Source organism: Peromyscus eremicus, unplaced genomic scaffold (assembly GCF_949786415.1).
Source record: "Peromyscus eremicus unplaced genomic scaffold, PerEre_H2_v1 PerEre#2#unplaced_57, whole genome shotgun sequence".
NCBI lineage: Eukaryota > Metazoa > Chordata > Mammalia > Rodentia > Cricetidae > Peromyscus > Peromyscus eremicus.
Genome location: NW_026734301.1, coordinates 942,063 through 964,614, shown reverse-complemented (window position 1 = coordinate 964,614; position 22,552 = coordinate 942,063). Strand labels below are relative to the sequence as shown.

The window sequence follows — 22,552 nt, the reverse complement described above, 5'->3', positions numbered from 1 at the left end:
TCGTGATGCCTCCAGAGGTTGTGTTATTGTACAGGATTCTTTTGGCTATCCTGGGTTTTTTGTTTTTCCATATGAAGTTGAGTATTATTCTTTCCAGGTCTGTGAAGAATTGTGTTGGTATTTTGGTGGGGATTGCATCGAATCTGTAGATTGCTTTTGGTAAGATTGCCATTTTTACTCTGTTAGTTCTGCCTATCCATGAGCATGGGAGATCTTTCCATTTTCTGACATCTTCTTCAATTTCTTTTTTCAGGGACTTAAAGTTCTTGTCATATAGGTCCTTCACTTGCTTGGTTAGTGTTACCCCAAGGTATTTTATGTCATTTGTGGCTATAGTAAAGAGTGATGTATCTCTGATTTCCTTCTCCGCTTTTTTGTCCATTGTATATAGGAGGGCTACTGATTTTTTTTGAGTTGATCTTGTATCCTGCTATGTTGCTGAAGGTGTTTATAAGCTGTATCAGTTCCTTGGTGGAATCTTTGGGGTTGCTCAAGTATACTATCATGTCATCTGCAAATAGGGAAAGCTTGACTTCTTCCTTTCCAATTTGTATCCCCTTAATCTCCTTATGTTGTCTTATTGCTCTGGCTAGAACTTCAAGTACTATATTGAATAAGTATGGGGAGAGCAGACAGCCTTGCCTCGTTCCTGATTTTAATGGAATTGCTTTGAGTTTCTCTCCATTTAATTTGATGTTGGCTGTTGGCTTGCTGTAAATTGCCTTAATTATGTTTAGGTATGTTCCCTGTATTCCTGATCGCTCCAAGACCTTTATCATGAAGGGGTGTTGAATTTTGTCAAATGCCTTTTCAGCATCTAGTGAGATGATCATGTGGTTTTTTTCTTTGAGTTTGTTTATATGGTGTATCACATTGACAGACTTTCGTATGTTGAACCATCCTTGCATCCCTGGAATGAATCCTACTTGATCATGGTGGATAATTGTTTTGATGTGTTCTTGGAGTCTGTTTGCCAGTATTTTATTGAGTATTTTTGCATCAATGTTCATGAGGGAGATCGGTCTGTAGTTCTCTTTCTTTGTTGTATCCTTGTTTGGTTTAGGAATCAGGGTAATTGTAGCCTCATAGAAGGAGTTTGGTAATGTTCCTTCTGTTTCTATTGTGTGGAACAATTTAGAGAGTATTGGTATTAACTCTTCTTTGAAGATCTGGTAGAATTCTGCACTGAAACCATCTGGTCCTGGGCTTTTTTTGGTTGGGAGACTTTTAATGACTGTGTTTCTATTTCGTTAGGGGTTATTGGACTATTTAAATAGTTTATCTGGTCTTGATTTAACTTAGGTATGTGGTACCTATCCAGAAAATTATCCATTTCTTTTAGATTTTCCAGTTTTGTGGAGTAGAGGTTTTTGAAGTATGACCTGATGATTTTCTGGATTTCCTCAGTGTTAGTTGTTATGTCTCCCTTTTCATTTCTGCTTTTGTTAATTTGGATGCTCTCTCTCTCTCTCTCTCTCTCTCTCTGTCTTTTGGTTCGTTTGGATAAGGGGTATGTGGTATATTAATTTTCATTGATCTGTACAAAGTCTTTAATTTCTTTATTTCTTCCTTGACCTATTGGTGATTCAGTTGAGCATTATTCAGTTTCCATGAGACTGTAGGCTTTCTGTAGTTTTTGTTGTTGTTGAAATCTAACTTTAAGCCATGTTGGTCTGATAGAACTCAGGAGGTTATTCCAATTTTTTGTATCTGTTGACATTTACTTTGTGGCCGAGTATATGGTTGATTTTAGAGAAGGTTCCATGGTGTGCTGAGGAGAAGGTATATTTTGTTTGTTAGAATGGAATGTTCTGTATATATTGATTAAGTCCATTAGAGTCATAACATTAGTTAATTCCTTTATTTCTCTGTTAAGTTTTGATTTGGCAGATCTGTCCAGTGGTGAGAGTGGGGTGTTGAAGTCTCCCAATTTTAATGTGTGGGGTTTTATATGTGATTTAAGTTTTAGTAATGTTTGTTTTACATATGTGGGTGCCCTTGTGTTTGGGGCATACATGTTCAGAATTGAAAATTCTTCTTGGTGGATCTTTCCTGTGATGAGTATGTAAGGCCCTTCTTGATCTCTTTTGATTGATTTGAGTTTGAAGTCTATTTTGCTGGATATTAGGATGGCTACACCCGCTTGCTTCTTAAGACCATTTGATTGGAAAGACTTTTCCCAGCCTTTTATTCTTAGGTAGTGTCTATCTTTGAATTTGAGGTGTGTTTCTTGTATGCAGCAGAAAGATGGGTCCTGCTTTCATATCCATTCTGTTAGCCTGTGTCTTTTTATAGGTAAATTAAGTCCATTGATATTAAGGGATATTAATGACCAATGATTGTTTGTTCCTGTTAATTATTGGTGGTAATGTGTGTGTACTTCTCTCCTTTGGGGTTTACTGCTGTGGCATTATTTATTGCCTGTGTTTTCGTGGGTGTATCTGACTTCCTTAGGTTGGAATTTTCCTTCTAGTGTTTTCTGTAGGGCTGGGTTTGTGGATAAGTATTGTTTAAATCTGCCTTTGTCTTGGAATGTCTTGTTTACTCCATCTATGATGATTGAAAGTTTTGCTGGGTATATTAGTCTAGGCTGACATCCATGGTCTCTTAGTGTCTGCATTATATCTGTCCAGGTCCTTCTGGCTTTCAAAGTCTCTATTGAGAAATTGGGTGTTATTCTGAAGGATTTGCCTTTATAAGTCACTTGGCTTTTTTTCTTTGCTGCTCTTAATATTCTTTCTATATTCTGTACGTTTACTTGTTTAATTATTATGTAGTGAGGGGCCTTTTTTTGAGGGTCTAGTCTGTTTGGTGTTCTATAGGCTTCTTGTATCTTCATAGGCATTTCCTTCTTAAATTTGGGAAAGTGTTCTCCTCTGATCTTGAATATATATTCTGTGCCTTTTAGTTGGTATTCTTCTCTTTCCTCTATCCCTATTATTTGTAGGATTGGTCTTTTCATGGTGTCCCAGATTTTTTGGACATTTTGTGTTACAATTTTTTTGGCATTGGTATTTTCTTCGAATGATGAATCTGTTTCCTCTATTGTATCCTCTACACCAAGATCCTCTCTTCCATCTCTTGTATTCTGTTGGTTATGCTTGCATCTGTGTTTCCTGTTTATTTACTCAGATTTTCTATTTTCAGCATTCCCTCCGTTTGTGTCTTCTTCATTGTTTCTATTTCCCTTTTCTGGTCTTGAACTGATTCCCTCACCTGTTTCATTGCTTTCTCATGGTTTTCTTTAAGGGATTTATTGTTTTCTTCTGCTTTATTTGTCTTTTCCTCTAGTTTTTTATAGAGTTCTTCCCATTTTTTGTTTGACTTTTCATTTCCTTTGTTGATTTCCTCCACTTTTTTGTTTAGCTTTTCCTCAATTTCATTTTTGATTTTTTCTTTAAAGGCCTCTAGCATCTTCATGATGTTATTCTTAAGGTTGCTTTCTTCTGCTTCTTCCACTTTGTGATGTTCAGGTCTTGCTGTTGGAGGAGGGCTAGGTTCTGGTGATGCTGTATTGCTCTTTATGTTGTTGTATGTACTTCTGCCTTGATGTCTGCCCATCTCCTTGTGGATTCATTCTTGGTCTTATCAGGGCTCTTGGTCCAGTCAGAGCTGACAGATTTGTCGTTTCAGGAATCCTCTCTTGGTCCAATGAGAGGTCGTGGATTCTACTTCTCAGAAAGCCACTCTTGGTCTAATCATGGCTGGTAGATTCCCTGTCTCCTTAGTTTACTCTTGGTCGAATGACGGCCCTTTGTCCAATGAGAGCTCTCTGTTTTTCTGGGCTGCACCTTGGGCCAGATGGGAGCTCTCTGGGCCGAAATGAGAGCTCTCTGGGCCGGATGGGACCTCTTTGAGCCAGATGGGAGCTGGAGGCTGGTCTCTAAGTCTCAGGAAGTGGCAGAGGTCTCAGGCAGATGGGTGTGGGGGCAGGGCTATAGATTGTAGGGTCTGCTCGGGGGTCTTGGAGAAGGGGAACTTTCCTGCACTGGCTGGCAACTGGGGCTGAGTTGGGTGGGTCTTTTTCAGGATCGGCTGATGCCCAGAATGTGACCTAGGGGCAGGCCTCCCTGGGTATGACCCCAGACACTCACCTCCAGTCCGGATGAGAGCTCTGGCCCAAATGATGGTTTTAAATATGATAAGCAGTGCTGGTTCCAGGTGCTGGTTATTGTGCGGAAAAGTCATGAGTCATGACAAAACCCAGTCTCGGAGCTTTATTAGGAGGGCAGGAGAAGCAGGCCTGGGGAAGATGCATGTGCAGAGAGAAGAGAGGGAAAGAGAGATAGTGGGGACAGAAGAGAACAGAATGGGGCGTGGGTCTGTGTCCGGCTCTTTAAGGATTCTCGAGGACATGCACAGGTGGGCTTATGGAGCTATGCCTCGCATGCACAGATTGTGTGACCATGCCATACACCTAGCACGCGATCACCAGTCCGCACTTATATTCTAAGACTCCTTGCCTAGCTCCTGAGCTGCGCATGTGTGGTCATGCAGCTGGAGCGCAGCAGAATCCCTGCCCCGGCCAGGAGGGCTTCAATAGGAACTTGACTACCTTAAGGACAGAATGATAAGGACAGGAGACACAAAGGAAAACACCAAGACAGAAATCTGATCAAGGTGCAACTTTATTTTTCTCCAAGAGGGTTTATACAGCTCTTGCAGGGTGGGGGGAGCAGGGAGCTGTTATCTGCGTGACGCTAATGCAGCTACAGGATGTTTGTGCAGGATATTGACAGGGTGAAAAGGCCAAGGGCTCTAACTCAGTGCCCTGTCGCTAGGCAACCTGATTGCAAGATGTTCTAGTTCCCTGTCTTATAGAGGGTCTGTATTTTTCCATTAGCTCTTCTAAAGGTCTGTATTTTTCCATTAGCTAGAGGCTCTGTCCTTGGTCCCTGACTTAGTAATAAATTTAAAGGCCAACATAAACCAGGTTGGATTGGTCTAAAAGGAGGTCTCTCAAAGAGGCTTTGCATGGAGAATTACAGAGGCCCTGTCCCTCTAAAGGTTGTGGAAAAAGGTCCAAGAGGGAATATCTCCCTAGACTCAAGCACCATGGGTGTCCCCATAGTGTGGGAATCAATGGACCGTGCAGTTTTTTGAGGGAGCAGAAATGGGTAAGCGCAAGGCTGTTACTGCACAACTGCTATGCAACAGGGCATATAATCCAGGCTCTTGGGATTTTGTGGTACCATGGTCCTGAGCCTGTGCAGTCCCAGCTGTACTTCAGTCATGCCTTGAGCGAGCCTTTTTCCTACACACAGGTGCAGCCTCCCCCGAGATAAGGGGTCTGTGTGGGGCATCTCTCACATTCGGAAATTTCAACCCCGGAGTCCTGCATATCAAGGCGGTGGTAGTGAACCTGGATCTGCCTGGCCCGCAGGTCTGTTATTTGGCTTCGGATGAACCGAGTGAGCTGGGAAAATGCCCATGGCCCAAAGGCAAGGACCAGGAGCAGGCCTACAACAGGTCCTGGGAGAGAGGGAAGAAGGGCCGTTAGCCAAGGGGAAGCAGAAAACCAATTCTAGAACCACCCAAGCTCTTGTTCTCCTTTTCTTTTTCTCTTTTCTAGTCTTTCTCTAACCTTAGCTATACCGTTTCTGACTACCCCGGTGTGATCTGTAAAGAAGCAACATTCCTCTTTGAGTGCAGTACGAAGGCCACCCTGTTGTAGAAAGAGGAGATCCAGGCCTCTCCTGTTATACAAAACTACCTCAGCTAGGGAGGAAAGGGATGACTCGAGGGCATAAATTCCCCATTCAAGTTGGGCAATATCCTCGTCTATGGACAGTTGAAGCTCAGAGTAATGTTGGTTGGACAGGACCAGAGAGGCAATCCCTGAGCCTGTTCCCACTGCTCCAACTCCCAAAAGGACTGCTAAGGTGATAGCAGTAACAGGCTCCTGTCAAGGCAGTCATTTCAGCGTGGCTTCTCTTCCTAGAGATCTAGGAATTGATCTGAGGAATAATAGGTTAGTCTGGGGATGACCTGTACTAGAATACAGAATAAGGCGGCGGAATGATTATTGTGGTGAAGTGAAATACAGGGCATAAGTCCATCAGTACAAGCCTGTCAGGTGTCATTGGCGGGAAGTAAATACCCAGAGATGGTTGAGGTCATCCAGGGGTCTGGGTCATCCAGGTAATTTTGTCTGCATGGGGTACAGGAAGGTCAGTGGCTGCTATTAAAAACCTGAATAACCCATACCATGTCTATTCTCCTTGGGAACAGGCTGAATTGGTTGGGCTCTCCCCTGGGCTTCTTTGCCCAAGCCTGTGCCAGGGACATAATTCATCCGTAGCATTTGTTGTGTGATTATAGTTTGGGCTATATAAGATTACTTGCGTTTGTGAAAGTTTGTCCCTTCCCCAAAGATTAACAGGCTTGGAACCACAAAAGGAGTGATAGTCCCTTGGTTTCCTTCCTCGTCCTTCCAGGAAAGTATCTTTGAACTAATTAAAGATTATTAGACTGACCGATTCCTTTTAAATCGGTGAGGGACGGAACCAGTGGCCAAGTGGACGGCCAGTGAGACTGGGAAATGACTGTGACATCTGCCCCCGTATCCAAGATACTCTGGAACTTCTTTCCTTCTATAGTAAGGGTGAGAGTAGGGTGATCCTGAGTGACAGGCTAGACCCAGTAGGCATCCGAGGACCCCAATCAGGCTGACTCTTGGGGGGTGTCTGTAATTGAGGGATTATCACAGACAGACGAGGGTAGAGGACCCAGCTGTGCCTGTCGCGTATCTTAAGGAATCGTGACCGTGCCATTTACAGTAGTGGCCAGAATCTCAATTTCCCCCGTGAAATCACTATCTATTATGCCAGGGTAGACCTGGACCCCTCGGAGGGCCGCAGAAGCATGGCCAAGGACAAGCGCACAAACATCAGGAGGGTAAGGGTCCTGTCACCCTTGTAGGGATGACCTGAACCCCCTCAAGGGAGTTTAATACTCTTTCTGCGGCGGCGGCGGCGGCACACAAGTCCAATCCGACACTGCCTGGAGTTGCTCTTCGGAGGGAGGAGAAGGGAACTGGGGTGGGGGAATTTTTTGAGGCTAGGAAATTAGGGGGTGAGTGGACCTCAAGGCCCCAGGGTGCGTTCTTGGAGGCAACAGGGCCAGGGGCTGGCCCCTCTGGAAGTTTCCTGGCTCCCATGGAGAAAGGGGCTGACCGAGATAATTGGTTTTTGACCTGCATTCTCTAGCCCAGTGACGGCCCTTGTTGCAGCGGGGGCATAGAGTGGAAGGCAGGCACTTAATAGAGGCGGCCTCATGGGCCGGCTGGGCTAAGGTCGCGAGGCTGTGACCTTTCTGGGGACATTCCCTAGTGAAATGTCCAGGTTATTTGCAGAAGTAACAGGTGCAGGCTCCAGGCTCTTGCGAAGCCCTCAGGGCAGCACCTATAGCTGATCCCATGGCATGGGGAGTGCCAACACCCGGACAGAGTCTGACATATTCAGACAGGTCCGCTCTGTTTTTATGAGGGCAGAGGACTTCCTGGCAGGTATTGTTTGCATTTTCAACGGCCAAGTGTTTTTTGTTTTTGTTTTTGTTTTTCGAGACAGGGTTTCTCTGTGTAGCTTTGCGCCTTTTCCTGGAACTCACTGGTAGCCCAGGCTGGCCTTGAACTCACAGAGATCCGCCTGGCTCTGCCTCTCGAGTGCTGGGATTAAAGGCGTGCGCCACCACCACCCGGCAAGGCCAAGTGTTTAACGAAGGTACTTTCGTTTTCACCTGGCCCTGGCATCATTTAAGCGAGAGACAAAATCGCTAAAAGACTCATCAGGGCCTTGACGAATCTTTGGCAATGAGATGGTAGCTGACCCCTTTTGGGGAAGGCATTTCCAGGCCTGGACCCCAGCGTTTTGAATCTGGGCCAGGGGGCCGGGAGGGAATTTTGCCTGTGCTTCATTTGTATCATAGGGGGAGTTGCCGAGAAGTTTCTTTAGCATCCAAGTTTTTGAGGACGACTGTTGAATATTTTTTTGAGCAACCTCTCAACAATTTTCTGTAAATTCAGTTTTCCAGAGGACAAAGTCACCCCCAGAAAGAGCTGCGTGGGCAAGAAAGTACCAGTCATTAGGGGTCAACCAATGTTCACTCTCGTTTTCTACCAAGGCTAATGTAAAAGGAGCAGTAGGACCATACTGAGCACAGGTGGATCTAAGCTTTTCAACAAGGTGGACATTTAATTTTTGGTAAGTCTGTCCTGGCGGGAGGTCCTCTGATGATGGTTCCTCCTCCTCCTCCTCCTCCTCCTCCTCCTCCTTCTCCTCCTCCTCCTCCTCCTCCTCCTCCTCCTCATTTTGGTCTTCCAAACCCTCTGAGGGGCCGCTCTGGGTGGCCGCCTCAGATGAGTCCCCATAGGTCTGGCTCCGGGTAATGCGAAATGCCAGGACAGGCTGAGACTTAATTTTTGATTTAATAGATTTTTGAGATGGTTTTAGCAAGCCAGGAGCCACCGCCTCAAGGGCAAGGTCTTTAAGGTCTTTGTTGAGAATTTTTAATTCCCTTAAAAGCTCAATATGTTCCCTGAGAGTCTGGAGGGCCCATCGCAGTGAGCTGAGATCTGGGACGCAGGGGTGGGGGTGGGGGTGGGGGTGGGTGGGGTGGCGACAACACTCATCAAGGATGGGCCCACAAAAGTGGGAAGATGGAGAAACATAGGGAGGGGGCATTGTGGAAAGGGGAACCGCTGGAGATTTTTGAGGTGGTTTAAAAAGGTTCAGGGACCCCTGTTTTAAGGGGAGATTTTTGAAGGGGGCCAGTCTGGGTTGTGGTAACGGGTCACCTCTTATTCTAGGGAAGCCTCCTCGGTGGGGTCTAGAGGGGAATTAGAGGTAAAATTGTTAAGAGAGGGATGAAGATGGAGAGGGGCAGACTCCTGAGGATTCAGGGTGGACTCCTGAGGATTCTTAGGTTCAGAAGTCATGAGCGTTCCCTCTTCCATAGAACGCAGGTTGTGATCTGAGGGACAGACCGAAGGTGGACGAGAAAGCACTCGGGTCTTAGGGCAGGTGGAGGGGGGGCAGAAAGCTTCATTTAAGATTTTTTTCTCCTGTATTAATAACCTCTTTTATGTCAGGGGAATGTTTGGACCTTAAAAATGTCATTAATAAGGTTCCCTTAAGAAAATGTGGTGATGGGGACCTTCTCTGGTCAAAAAGCCCTGCAGTAATCATCTCAACAGTCCCCAAGTCGTCGCCATCTTTTTTCATCTATGGTTCCCTCTTGGGGGAACCAAGGACATGTGTCCGTGATATAATGAAAAAAGGCTTTAAGGTCCTTTTTCTTTACCCTAGTTCCTCATGTCTTGAGGGCTTCTTTTAGGCCAGAAATGAATAAATCTTGTAACGAAGTTGCCTGTCCCATGGCTCGTCACTTTCTTACCTGTGTCGCCTCTGTTCTCTGCGATCGCTGTCCTGAACCGGACGATGTCAGGGGGATCCAACAACTTCACCAAGGTCTTTGCTCTGGGAGACGATGTTCCGGATCCTCAAGAGGTGGTTTCGAGCATGTTGGGTGCCAGTTGCCCCAGCTGGCAGGGCTTCAACGGGAACTCGACCACCCTAAGGACAGAATGATAAGGACAGGAGACACAAAGGAAGACACCAAGACAGGATTCTGATCAAGGTGCAACTTTATTTTTCTCCAAGAGGGTTCATATAGCTTGCAGGGTGGGGGGAGCAGGCAGCTGTTATCTGCGTGAAGCAAGCTAACGCTGCTGCAGGATGTTTGTGCATGATGTTGACAGGGTGAAAAGGCCAAAGGCTCTAACTCAATGCCCTGTCGCTAGGCAACCTGACCGCAAGATGTTCTAGTTCCCTGTCTTATCGGGGGTCTGTATTTTTCCGTTAGCTAGAGGCTCTGTCCTTGTCCCTGACAAATCTCAACAGTTCCACCCATACTTCTTGATCTAGGAGCTAAGTCAATGGAATGGGGCTAGGGGGCTTGGTTGTGGTGGATCTCATGGGGACAGTAGCCTTCAGAATTGGGGGTGCATGTCTTGTACAGGGTCATGGACCACAAGACACGCCTTTTCATGGACCTCAATATCATCAAAAAAGGCCCTGTCATCTATAAGTAGGACAACTTACATCTTGCAAAGTATCTCTGCCCCAGAGGTTTCTAGGTACATTGGAAATGATAGGGTGAATGACTTCTCAATTGCCATCAAGATTCATCCAATGGACTGGATGGGTGGTCATCTTGGAATGTAGTAGGCCTCCCACACCAATCATAGTCGGACCAGGTTTAAACTTCCAATGTTGGAAGTGAAGAAACCCCAGTCTTGGTTAAAATGGGTAGCATTTCCACCCTTGTCAACCAAACCTTTGGAAAGATGGGCATTGTCTAATAGATTTTGGGTTACCAGAGCCTTTTACTGGCAGGGCTGAGGAGTTCCTCACCTGGAGTTTAAAGGGGCTGGTGTTTCAGCAAGCTGTGACCTGCAATCCTTTGCCCAATGAAATCCTTTATTGCATCTGGGGCATCAGATCATAGTTTCTGCCCGGGGGCAGTCATGCCACAGATAGCCTGTTTTGCCACATCCCCAGCAAGTTCTGTCTACCTGAGGACCCTCGGGAGTGTCATTAGTACCTTGCTTATCAGTGAGGCAAGCATCCAGGGAGGCAGTAAGAGCGGTGATTGGACTGGTGCTGGGGTCAAGGTCTCTGGTGGCCTTCACCCATTTTTATGTATGTCCTTATACCTCATAGCTGTATTACAGATTTGGGTATTGAGTCCCTCCCAAGTCAGTTGTTAATAGCTTGTGTCTAGAGGGGCCCACATCCACTCTGCACTCTACTGCCTCATTCACACGGGCCAAGAAGTTGGTGAATAGCTCCCCGGGCAGTTGGATAAAATTGCGGAAGTACAGGCTCTGGGGACCTTGAGGTCCAGGTCCGAGACTTGTTGAAAATAGGCATTGAAGCCAATCTGTGCCTGGTGCCCTGGATGGACATATTTCCTATAACCTGTGAGCATATCATAGGTCACCTGGACATTATGTAAGATGTTCGTTCAGGCCTGGGATTCTGCCTGATCCTCATAGTCTGATTTTTCAGCTAAGAAAGACTTCAGGCTCCAACACAGCTTTAAGCAAATGGTACCAATAGAAATAAGTTTGTAACTGCATGGACCATTGAGCAAGGACCTGCTGAAAGTAGAGGGAATCTGGGCCTGACCCATTGGTGGCCTTCCAAATGAAGAAGAGATCAGCTCTGGGGATGGGAATCCAGTGCTGGGCATTGACATTTAGGCTCCCACTCTATAAGGCTTCGATGGGCCTACAGACTGACAGTGGAGCAGGCTGTGAGGGTTGTAAGACACCTGGCACCATGGGAGAGTAGCCACCTCCTGAGGCAGGCAGGTATTGTGGTAGATCACCCCAAGAATCCTGCGGCGGAGGGGTAGCTGCCAGTGGTGGTGGAGCAGAGGGGATAGCAGCACATGACTTGATAGCTGCCTTCTCTTTGACAGATTTGGCAGGACCCAGACTGAAAGCTACATTCTCCTTGACAGATTTGGTTGGACCCAAACTGACATATCTCAGGGCCCAAACTGACAGATTTCCTGGAGGCTTTATTGCCCACGCTACAAAGCAACTCATCAAGTCCGAGTGAGGGGCTGAGGACAGGACAGCGGGTCATTCGTATCAGTAGAATGCCGTTTATTGAAGGGAAGTAGGGGCCTAAAATACAGACTAACAGCATAATGGAAAAACCTAGGAGGGCAAAAGTTCACTAGCTCATGCCCTAGCTGTTTACTCAACTGTGCGGGATGCATGGAACAAGGAACGTGCGGTTAGCTGTTTTCGAGGAAGGAAGCCAGCAGGAAATCAGCATAGGGAGGACATCTGGTCAAGGTCAGTAAGCAAGTTAGCAGCTGCCCAAGGAGCAGGGCCCAGGGCCCAACACAAGCCCTCCTCAGCTCCTTTGCAGCCCTGGAAGCAGCACCCTTGGGGAGCCGGCCAGGGGTTGGCCCGGTGTCTGTTTTAATCAGGCATCCTGTGAGCAGCTTCTGAGAGTGATGGTGAGACTGTGGAAGCCTTGGGCTTGGGCATGAGCCAGTGTGCAGAGGCCTGGTGGAACGCTTCATTCTCTGCGGCTTTTCGCCGTTCTGGGTACTAAGCTTGCCAGGGGAACTGGGACCAGACTTGACTGTTCCCTTGCTTCAGGAATGGAACCAGAATCAATGCAGAGGTGCTCCCTGGCTATATGGAACTCGGCAGGTGGGTGCAGGTGCCTGCAAGCCATGGAGAAGGAAGGAAGGGAAGGGAAGGAACAGTATTGAGAGGTTATGGGCTGAATGGGTATGTGCTTGATTGCTAGGAGGGGCAGGAATTTTTAAAGAGACGGGAAGTGTGGAAAGCGTGGCACAGCAGCCACACAGGAGGCTGAGGGTGGAGGCCTCCCAGGCATTTGGAGTTTGCCACATATGAGTGCCAGTTGGTGGGAGATTTATTAAGGCAACTCCACGTAGTTAAAAGGGAGGTTTATTTTGGAGTAACTTACAACAAGTAAAGGGATAGGTTACAGGATCCAGGAGAGGTGAAGTGCAGTCCTATGGAAAACTGCTTGGTCTACCCTCCAGGATCACCAGGAACAAGAGACCGGCACATCCGGACTTTGGTTCTCAAGGGCTCCCGTCTTGGTCCTGCATTAGGGGCAGGTCATAGGTAGGCGTGACAGTTACCAGAAGCCTCACTGGGGGTAGTACTTCCAGGACAAAGCTGGAGCATGTAGCTACCCACTACAGTGTTTAGATTAATGTCCATGTCTGTAGGCTATTATAAAGCAGCTATGATCTATGTGTAGTGATATTCTGTATTAGCAAGAAAGTTAAGTTTTTGTGAAGTAATATTTTCGACAATATTATAAGAATATTCAAAATTTGTTAAACAGTTTCAAGTTGTAAAATTATTAACTACTCTTACCTGAAATGAGAGACTGGCTTGCTTTTCTTACTGTCCTTGGGATGGTTTTTTGGGGTGTAGTAGCGCTTTTCAGCCAACATGAGTCGCCAGTGTCGTGCTAAAGCAGGTCCCACTGAAGACTGGCTGGCGGCTGCAGGTGAGAGTAGAGTGTCCCGTGTGCATGTGGGGAGGATTGGTGGCAGCAGCATGGTGGCGGACCTTTCTGCCTCTTCCTGGAGCTTTAGGGCCCGGCTTTGCCTTTGAGGCCTTTTTGGCCCCTCAGCGCTCTTCCATCAGCCCAGAGGCTGACGTGTGGAATTGAGTGGCCTGAACTCAGGGCGGGGAGAGTTCTAGGCAGTGATTATGACGGTTGGCATTGGCGTCCATTTTAACTAGGCAGCTTCTGAGCGAGAAGGTGAGACGGTGGAAGCTGTGGGCTCAGGTGGGAGCCTGCGTGGTGGTGGGTGGCTCACTCACAGTGGCTCTCGCCAGTCTGCGGGCTAAGCTCCCTGCAGATCCTGGAACCAGACTCAGCCACTGTAAATCCTGGTTAGCAGATTTTAGAGAGAGAATCTTTTTTTTTTTGTAAGCCTTCATTGTTATTTTTTAAAGCTTGTAAATCCTGGTTAGCAGATTCCAGAGAGAGAATCATTTTATGTAAGTCTTCATTGCTGTCTTTCACAGTCTGTATCAGTCCCAATAGTGACTCATCTTTGTTTTTATTATTAAACCAGTATTTGAACACTGTACGAATTGTTACGATGAATGCTAAAGTGGTACAGGCCAGATATGCCTTAGAAAGGTCATAGATTTCCAGGAAAATGTCATTCATCATATAAGGAAAAAGGTTTTTTAAATTCTTGTGAGGTAATGTTGTCGGCCCTATTACAAATTTGTTAGCTCATTTTTGTTAGTCAGTTTTAAGGTGTAATATTATCAAGTACTTTTACTTGAAATAAGACGCTGGTTTCCTTATCTTTTCGTGGTTTTGGGGGTGTAGTAGCACTTTTCAGCCAGGAGGAGGCATTGTTATAGCTCCAAAGCAGGGCCTGTTGAATGTCTTGGCTGGCGGCAGAGTGAGCACAGGCAGTAGGCAGTTCTTCAGGTGACTCCCTGGAGCTTCAGAGCGTGGAGAGTTCCAGGCTGCTCTAAGGCCCTCTCTGCCTCTGCAGACAGGAGATCTGCCAGCAGGCCCGGCTCCAAGCCCTCTCTGTGCCTCTGTAGGGTGCCACCCAAGGGAACAGTGCCATGTCTGTTTTAACTAGGTGAAACTGTGGAAGCCTCGAGCTGGGGCGGGGAGCCGGCACTCAGGGAGGAGGGGAAAGGCCTCACTCACAGCAGTTTCGCTGGTCTGGGGGCTAAACTTGCCTCGGAACTGAGACCGGATTAGCTCTTTTTCGGGAATGAAACTGTGTAGGTTTCCTGGAGCTCTGTAGGTGGTACCCTGCAGTTTCAAGTGCCCGCCAGCTTTGGAGGAAGCTGAGGGTGGGAGCCACCCAGGCCTATGGAATTTGCCTCACATTGGGTGCCAGATATTGGTGAAATTATTAAGGCCACTCCACGTAGTTAAAATGGAGGTTTATTTTGTGGGGTAGCTTACAAGTGAAGGGATAGATTACAGGATCTGGGAAAGGTGTAGTGCAGTCCAACTGTGTTCTCTGGAGAACTCTGCTCAGTCTACCTCCAGCGTCCAGGGTCCGGGAACCAAGAGAGTGCGACACATCCGGATCTCGGTTCTTCCGGTCCTCCCTTGGCCCCACCTTGTAGGCGTGACAGTTACCTAAGCTTCAGTGGGGGTTGGAACTTCCAGATCAAAGCTGGAATGGCTACCCACTACACCTTTGGGTGGGGAATGGAACCAGACTGGCTGTGGAGGGGCTCCTTGGTGCCCACGCCGAGAGTGGTCAGCTATCCAGAACTCGGCAGGTGGGTGCACGTGCCCAATAACCAGGGAGGCGGGACGAAGGGAAGGAACAATACTGGTAAGTTATGGACTGAATGGGTAAGCACTTGGTCCCCAGGAGGGATGGCAGTTTTAAAAGAGACAGGGAAGAGTGGGAGGTGTGGAAACTGTGCCACAACAGCCGCAGAGGAATCTGATGGCAGAGGCCGCCCAGCCATTTGGAGGATGCCCCATGTGAGTGCCAGGTAGTGTGGGCATTTATCAAGGCAACTCCTAACTTACAGCCAGTAAGGGGGTTGTTCACAGAATGTGAGAGAGGTGAGGTGCAGTCCAGCTGGGTTCTCTAGTAAACTCTGACTTGGTCTGCCATCCAGCATCCAGGTTCATAAGAAATGAAGAGGGCCGGACAGATCTCTGGTCTTGAGGGCTCCCATCTCGGCCACACCCCAGGGGCAGGTCATAGGTATGCGTGACAGTTACCAGCTGAGGTGGTGCTTCAAGGTCAAAGCTGGAACCACTACCCACTACATACCTTGTATCCACATGAGTTTATTATGGAGAGCGTGAGAGAGAAATAGGGAAAGAAGGAGAGAGAAAGAAAACGAAGAGAAAGGGAAAGTGGATTTGTGCACACCTCATGACGGGAAAGGGAGGAAGAAGGGAGGGGTGTTTCCCTAAAGGTGCCTTACATCAAGACACAGGGTGGGTCCCCAAGGAATGGGCCAGAATGCCAACACCTTCATTTAGTTTTTTCATTTGCAAGCCGTTCATAGTGGCACTAAACAGAGTCCTAACTCTGTGCACTTCGATTCTTGACATGCAAAAGTTTTTCCTCCTTTTTTAAAAAACCTAGTTCACTGTTTAAAATTTGTCAAGTGTCTTACGAGCTCTGATGATGCAGATGGTGTATGTGGGGTATCACCCCACCGGGAACTGAGGTCACCTCTGAGGAGGTGGTCTGGAGCTGAGGGAAGTTAAGTGTGCCGCTTATTCGTTTCCCAGCCTCCCTCTTACCCGGAGCTCATCAGACACAGCGGGGAGTCATGTCAAGCAGGAACTCCTTTATTATTAGGCAGTAAACATCTTATAAAGCCTAAAACCACAGAACCCTGGGGGGGATGGAAGGACCAAACCAATTGTTCTAAAGGTCACCCTATACTCATTCCTTTTTCCAGGAGCTGTTTATGCACTGACATAATCTCTTGATTTTTGTATTTAATCCCACTGCAAACAATTTGGGCTAACTTCTCTCAGTACCATTTGTATCTAATCTCAGCATAAACAACTTGGACTCACTTCTCTCGGTACCATTTGTGTCTAATCTCAGTGCAAACAACTTGCGCTAACTTTTCTCGGTACCATTTGTATCTAATCTCAGCATAAACAACTTAGGCTAACTTTTCTCGGTACCATTTGTATCTAATCTCAGCGTAAACAACTTGGGCTCACTTCTCTTGGTACCATTTTTATCTAATCTCAGTGCAAACAACTTGGGCTCACTTCCTCTCGGCACCATCTGTGTAGCTCACGTCGTGGAGCCAGGGCCATTCTCATCGGGACGGTTTAGCTTTTGTACTTTGTGTTGCTAAATCTCACGTACTAGTGCGTAAAAGGCATCCTCTACACCCTGTCGGGTCTTTGATGATGTTTCAGTGTAGGGGATGTCATAGCTGCTTGCAAGGTCCTGGGCCTGCCAAGACTCAACAGTATGAGTGGCCACATCATACTTGTTCCCCACCAGCACCATTGGCACATCATGTGAGTCCTTCACCTGCTTGATCTGCTCCCTGTACTGATGAATGTCTTCAAAGGACTTGGTGTTGTTGATGGCAAACACACGAGGAAACCCTTCCCTGTGCTCATGTACTGGTCCCACATGGCACTATACTCCTCTTGACCTGCTTTGTCTAAGATGTCCAGCGGACATGTCTTCCCATCCATCAATGACCACCTGTTTCCAATAGGAGTCTTCTATGGTGGGGTCATACTCGTCCACAAAATGTTTCTGGATCAGCTGGATGGTCAGGGCACTCTTTCCCATGCCTCCAGCACCCACCACCACAAGCTTGTGTTCTGTCATTGCTTCTATAGGGACTGTCACTCCAAGAGCTCCTGCCCCACAAGGGGTGCAAAGGGGAGCAGAAAGCCCTAATTGGTGCCTGACATGGGTGTCCTTGTAGCCCCGAGGCTGGAGTGTGATGGCTGAAGGGTGTAGAGTAACTGAATATGGAGGCTAATTCTCCCTTTTGTTTTATTGTTAAAGGGTGTGGAATGAGTGACATCGGTTTGTTAGAGGATATTTGGCTCTAGGCCTCTGGGGTTAACTCCCTGTGTTTGTAAAGGGGGTACCTTTAGGAAAAACTGGAGTGTACATTTGGGGCGCCTCCCAGGGGGGTATGGATCCATTCTATTGGCTTTCCTTTTCTCACTAGCACTGCAGAGATCATTGTAGCGCTTATGAACAGTCAGAGGGAACTGGGAAGGTCAGCAGAAATCTATTAAGGGCATCTTGAAAAAGGTATGGTAAAAGGTATTGTAAAAGGATTGCCTGATGTTCTCAGACAAGAGCAATAACATCCTGAGGTTTTTTAATTTTTTAAAAGGAGAATAAGGGTACAAGACTATTCTTGGAGATGGGAACCCAAGGTAGTATTGAATGGATCTCTCCCAGGATACTCTGCAACTGAGTCAGGGTCAAAGACACAGGAATGTGTAGCTTAGGCTTAAGTGGGCAGGTTCAGGTCAGGGTAAGTTCGGTGCCAAGAATCTTAAAGGGGGGCACCCTTTGGACTGTGTTAGGAGCCACTGTGAACCCTCCTCTCTGAAGCTGTGCAGCACCTGCCCCAACAAGTCCTGCAGACAAGAGGGGACCTTAGGTCCCAACATAATAATATCCATATAATCAGGTAAGCATCTTACCATCTTTAAGTAGGGGTACTAAGAGGATGGCCAGGTATTCTTGTCAGGCGGTTGGGCTATTAGCCATTCCCTGGGGTAATACAGTCCATTTAAATCTCTGATCAGGTTGGGAGAAATTGAGGGAGGAGATAGAGAAGGCAAACTTGGTACAATCATCCAGATGGAGGGGGATAGACAAGAAACAAAAACATCAATCGCAACCAGGGTATATTCTGAGGGTATTACTGGTACCCAGGGCAGACCCCTCAAGGGGGTGCCTACCAGCTCCATGCTCTCATTTACTTTCCATAGATCCTGTAACATGTGCCACACTCCTGACACTTTTTTAATAACAAAGACAGGTTATTCCAGTGACCCATGGAAGGGTTCACACACTGAAGGTCCGATTGTTCCTTAACTAGAGCCTCATTTAGGTATAGCAAGTGGCTACTGCTCCACCCATACTGGGTCACCCAGCCTCCACTCGATAGGGGGTACCTGGGAACCCAATTGGAATTTTGGGGTCATTTTTATAGTGGGTGAAGAAGTCCTCTCCTTTAACTCCTCTGCTCCCCCTCCCCTTCCTTGGGCCTCTTCTTCCTCCATAATGTCATAGAAAGCTTGGTGGTTGGTGGTGAGTATTGCATCCATTTGGGACAACATATCATACCCCAATAAGTTGGCAGTAAGATTCTCAGCCACCAGGGGGCATATCTTGTCCTGTTCCCCATCTGGGCTGGTCCTTTTGAGGAGAGTGACTGTTTTAAGGGATTGAGCATTAACCCCTACTCCCAATATTCGGGGTCCCAGAGTCAGGTCCCAGTCAGGGGGTACCTCCTCCCAGTGGAGCACGGTCCTGTCTGCCCCTATATCACACCAGGAAGTGGAACCTTCTCCTACCTATGACAATTCTCATCTTGGGACAGTGTCCTTGGACCAAAGGAACTGTCAGTTGGCATGGGCCATTCTGGGGGCCATGCCTGCCCCTCCCCAGAGTTCCTCCTTTGGCTAACAGGGCTGGAGGGTGCCCTTTACATAGTTTAAAGGTCTCCCATCTATGTTGAATTTTGACCTGCAGTCTTTTTTTCCAATGATATCCCTTCCTGCACCTAGGACAAGGGGTGGTAGGGGGCTTTATTGTCCCTGGCCTAACCAAAAGCCTTTTGCTGACCTGCAGGAGGCTGTTGCAGAGGACACTAGCGCTTAAAATGTCCCTCCTGCCCACATCTACAGCAGGCCCCCGGGTAGCAAACTTTGCAGTCCCCTGACTCTGGGTTGCCAGGGCCTGTGAGAAAGCCTGAGTTAGGGCAGCTGTCTGGGATTACAACGCTAAGACTAGCATCTGGGTCTGGTGGTGTTCGGTGCCCAGATCCTGGGTGGGGACCACCCATCGGCCCATGGGAGCCTCTTTCAGCCCTGCATAGGCAGCATGGTGTTCTGAATACATTCCATCCCAGACCAGAATCTATAAAATTGGTACCATTGGGGTCCAGTTGGTAGTTTGTGATTAATGCTCTGTTAACCCAGTCTATAAACTCTGGTAGGGTCTCATTGGGCTTCTGCCTGACTCCAGCTATGGGGGATTCTGTAGATCCCTCATCTAGCTTACCCCAGGCTGCTTGCCCTGCCTGTCCCACCTGGTCTTGGTATGGTGCTGGGACCGCAGCGTGCTGGACCCCAGAAGAGTACCCGTTAGCAGTTCTTGCCAACATGCCATAAGTAATTAGGATTGTAGGCTGAGCAGCTTGATTGGCCTCTGCTTGGACTCTACATTCCTCCTTATAGTGGACACACCATTTGATACATTGAGTGCTGGAATGGTCAGCCTCAGCCAGGTCCAGCCAATCATTGGGGACACAGGGATTATATGCAATTCCCTGCAGTAGGGTCTGGGACCAAGGGGCATTTTGGACCATCCTCTGCCACTGCCTTGTGGAGTTCCTTAAGGTTTTTGGCCATCCATGGGTACAATTCTTGTGGCCTATTAGGGCTGGAGGCCAGATTAATGGGAAATGCCTGGGTTGTCTGTTCTCGGGGCCCTGTGCTTTGCCTCCCTTGTGGCCCTATCTGGTTAATATAGGTCTCTGCACAAGTCGGTTCATTGACTCTCTGATCCTCGGCTAATGGTCAGTCATAGGTACCCTAGTTACGTAGGTCCCTTCTAAGTGTAGTATATGGCAAGGAGCATTTCCCTATTTTAGGGATGTAAGGCAGGGGGCCGTGTGATGACTTTACACTTGGTCTCTTTACCCTCCTGGTCCTCTTTACATTCTTTGGCCTCCCCTGGCTCTTGGGGATCTTTTGGAAATATTGCATTACCCATACAGAGGTTTTCACCCACCATGGAAGACCGCTTGGCCTTGGCTGAACGTACTTTCAAGCCCCAAGTTGACTGCCAGCTCTGGGGTCTTACCACACCGAGAACTTAGATCACCTCTGAGGAAGTGGTCCGGAATAGAGGAAAGATAAATGCACCACTCACCCAATTCCCAGCCTCTTACCTGGAGACAGTCAGATGCAGTGAGGAGTCATGTCAAGCAGGAACTTGTTTATTAATAGGCAGTAAGCATCTTTTAAGATAGAAAACCACAGAACCCTGGGGTGGTGGTGGAAGGAATGAACCAATTGTTTTAAAGGTTACCCTCTACTCATTCCTTTGTCTACGTGCTGTTTATGTACTGACATCATAGTCATTCCTTTGTCTGATTTTTGTATCCAATCTAATCTCAGCGTAAACAACTTGGGCTCCATCTAACTTCCTCTTGGCACCATCTTTGTGGCCCATGTACACCACAAGTGTAGGCATAGATTTGCAGGGGTGATTAGCTGCAGTGATGTTCATTGCTGACACAGTAGGGTCCACTGTGGCTACTGTCCTGTGCATGGGGGAGAGCAGTCTGAAGAGCTAACAGAGAAACTAGCATGAAAAAATCAATGTGACATGTAGCAGCATGGGACAGTATTGCATGGCTCGTCACTTGTAGCTGCTAGCTGTGGCTGCTCAGCACGGCGGTGTAAGGCTGGGGGGGCCCTTCCGGTGTTTGAGGCCATGGCTTTAGCACTAATAGTCTGTGCCCTAAGTAGGAGTGGCAGCAGTGATTCTGAGGAAATGGCTAGGCAGTTGTAGTTCTGCTTGGTTCATTGGTTGTGTTGTCCATGCCGGAATCTCCTGGGAGGTGGCTATCTGACTTGCTCTGCCCTGCCCAGGTACTGTGTGGGCTATTCAGGTAGGGTGAGGGAATGGCCTGAGAAATGGGTGGGAGAGGAAAACAGGCATTTGGATAGGAGTTGGCATGAGGCGGGGTTCACTGAGCCACCTGAATGAAGGGCCAGGATGGAACAGCTGACCCATGTAGGAGAGCCAGTGGGTGGCTGTGCATATTGCAACTGGAAGTGCCCTTTTCTAAAGCTGGGAACACAGCAGCTCCACTTAGTTTATGTGATAGTTAAAAGAGGTTTATTTAAAGGGGTAACATAACTAGTAAAGAGGTCAGTTACAGGATACAGGAGAGGTGAGGTACAGTCCAACATGGTTCTCTGAAGAACTCTGACTTAGTCTGCAGACCAGCATCCAGTATCATGAGGAGTCAGGAGAGCCAGCATGTATGCATCTCAGGTCTTACGAGCTCCCATCTTGGCCATGCCCTACGAGCAGGTCATAGGCTTGCATGGTAGTTACCGTCTGCCTCGCTAGGGGCCAGTGCTTCAAGGTCAGAGCAGGAATAGCTATCCACTATATGTATCGTGAAAAGCCAATGCCCCATGGTGGCAATATCTTACCAGGTGTTAGGGTCCTTGAATCACCCCACAAAAGACCACTTATGTATGCAAAATCAAGAGTGTTCATTTCTCAAGAGAAAATTCCTGCAAATGGGGTCAGGCATAGAGCAAAATGGCAACAAATCTGAGAGAAGCTCGTAGACGTTTGTTAAACCCAGCAAGGGAATTCCAGATGTGGTTTGGTCATCTCCAGCAAACAAGATTGCCTAAGCAAGCAATGGTTAAATTAGTTTAAATTTGATTGACTGTGGCATGTTTCAACATGTCAGGGGAAGCTCGGACATTATCCAAAAAAGAGAAGGGAAGGGTTTTCAGGATCTGGGCACGGAGGCAGGTTGGAGAGAAGGCCGCAGTCCCAGCCTCACTGGTGAATGACGAAGTGCAAACTGGAAGGGCATAGCCAGTGTTATTTATTAAGCGGTTTAATGTTGTTCATTAAGCGGCGCTGTTTACCTTGTGAGAAAAGCTACTGGGTACAACAAAACCCACTACAAGAGTTTATTAAACTTCACCACTACTTGGAAAAATGCCAGGCCAGATTCTGCCCAAGGCCTGCCCAGTGTCCAGCTGCCGATTGTGTGAAGCCCAACAACTTGGAGGTGTTGGTGAGATTACCCTACTGACTGTTCAGCTGAGATCCATTCGAGAGAGGTCTCAGAAGTCTGTAGTCTGAGGCAACAACATCAATTGAGGAGTTGGTGAGCGAGCAGAGCGCCCCGAGAATGCAAGAGAAGGAGCCGTCCAGCCACCGAACCAGGTCAGCAGAGTCATAAGCTGTGGGGCATACATGGGCTGCAAAGAGGGTGCTGAGAGAAATTCAGAAAAATAGAGCTTAAGCTTTAAGGTGTTTATGCAGAGAGTGGATACAAATGGTACCAGAGGAAGTTAGTTTAAGTTGTTTATACAGAGAATAGATACAAAGGATGGCTAAGAGGAGGTTAGCTTGGGTTGTTTGTATGGAGATTAGAGACAAATGGTGAGAAAGAAAGTTAGCTCAAGTTATTTATGCTAAGATACTAAAAACAGGAGATGATATCAGGACATAAACAACT

General features: G+C 47.4%; 1 pseudogene; it reads right to left on the bottom strand.

The window, feature by feature from the left end:
- Window positions 1-16,347: 16,347 nt before the first annotated feature.
- On the bottom strand, window positions 16,348-16,935 carry LOC131901208 (GTPase HRas-like; annotated as a pseudogene).
- Between the last annotated feature and the right edge of the window lie 5,617 nt (window positions 16,936-22,552).